Below are 1,708 nucleotides of genomic sequence, written 5' to 3' on the forward strand. Positions count from 1 at the left end.
TCACTTCCCTTTCTCGCGTCGGCTTCAGCCCCCGGGTTACAAACGCACCAACCGGGGAGCAGGAGTGCAGGGCTGCTCCAGGGTGACCAGATGTCCCGTTTTTAAAGGGACAGGCCGGTCTGGGAGGACTTTTTCTTATATAGGAGCCTATTACCCCCCCACCCCTGTCCCGTTTTCCACAGTTGCTTCAAGGTCACACTATGAGGCTGCTCTGCGGGGACGGACTTGCACACTTGGGATGTTAGTGCAAAAAACTTCTCCTGGGCTGAGTAAAGGGCAGAGACCTGCCCTTAGCCTGCCCTGAGTGGGGGTCACCCAAACCGAGCCTCACTCGCCAGGCAGGTGTCACCCTTCTGCCTGGGGGAAAGGCACCATGCCCCCACTCCCCAGCTCTGTGTGGGCGGAGAGCCATTGAGAACTTCTATTAAAAGGGAAAGAGAATCAAGCCTGAGTTTGGGAAAACCCCACAACCACATTCAAATCTACGCCCATCAGCAACCCCCCCACCCCAGAGTACGCTGGGCAGTGCTGTGACTCAGTTTCTCACCTTGCAGTGTGACAGGCCAATCCAATGTTCCTTTACCAGACCCCTCCGCTCTCCTTCCCCCAACCCCCACTCCCCTTGGGCAGCAAAGCCCCAGAGGTGGGGGAGGGAGGGGAAGGCATCAAGAGAAACCTCAGCTTCTGCTGCCGACACTCCTTCAACTGGCTCTCGGTTTGCCCTGTTCACTCTGCATCGCTGCTGCTCCACGGCATTGTCCTTCACCCTGCTGCTGAGAGCTCCCGTGTCACCACTTCCCCTGCTGCCCCCTGCCTGTCTCCTGCAGCCTCTGCGCGGCCACCTAGTGGGGGAACCTCGCTACAAGTGCAGCCTGGGCAGCCTCTGTCTTTGCAACACCATGGGCAGGGCGAGAACCGCCAGCTGGGGGAGACTAACGCCCTGCCCCGCCCCTTCCACCTGAGGCCCCGCCCCTTCTGCAAACACCCCTGTGCCCAGCGTTCACCAGCCCTTAGATCCCTCTTGGTATTTCAATGCAGGCACTGACCTGTGAGAGGAAAACATCAGCTCGCAAACACAGAGACTGAATTCCCCACATTTAATCTCGCTGCACTTTCCAGAAAGTCTCAACATTCATTTAGTTCTTGCTAGGACAGAGAAAAAAATAAGTGACACTAAGTTTTTGGCTCAGTTAAATAAAATTAAGTGTTTAATTAACATAGTAAAAATATGTCCTGATTCCGCTAAATAACACCGTAACAGGAAATAAGAAGAGACAAATCTTGTCAGTGACGACTAATTTCGCAAATGATCTTCCCATTATTAATTTCCACACCGCCCCCGTTGGAGGTCTGGGCACCTCCACTGTCACTGCTCTGCATTCACCTTCCCCTTAGAATTGTTCTCAGACATTCCCAAATTTGGAAAATTGTGCAGTTCACAATGTGAATAGTGACCCCAGCTCCTTCCTGCACCTGCTCTACATTGCTCCACAGCAGCTTCTCCCCCTGCAGAGTCACCCCAGCACTGCAGTGCAGCCGCCCAGGGTTTTGCAAAAATTAATAATACAGAGTTTGGAGGACAGTAAACATTTGTGAGTTATGCAAATAGTAAAAGGCAACAGTTGTGGTGTTACAAGAAGGCAGTTTTTGGTTTAATAATAAAACCCAGTTATATAAATGTAACTGTATGTGCAGCTCTGTGCACTCA

Source organism: Mauremys mutica, unplaced genomic scaffold (assembly GCF_020497125.1).
Source record: "Mauremys mutica isolate MM-2020 ecotype Southern unplaced genomic scaffold, ASM2049712v1 Super-Scaffold_100290, whole genome shotgun sequence".
NCBI lineage: Eukaryota > Metazoa > Chordata > Testudines > Geoemydidae > Mauremys > Mauremys mutica.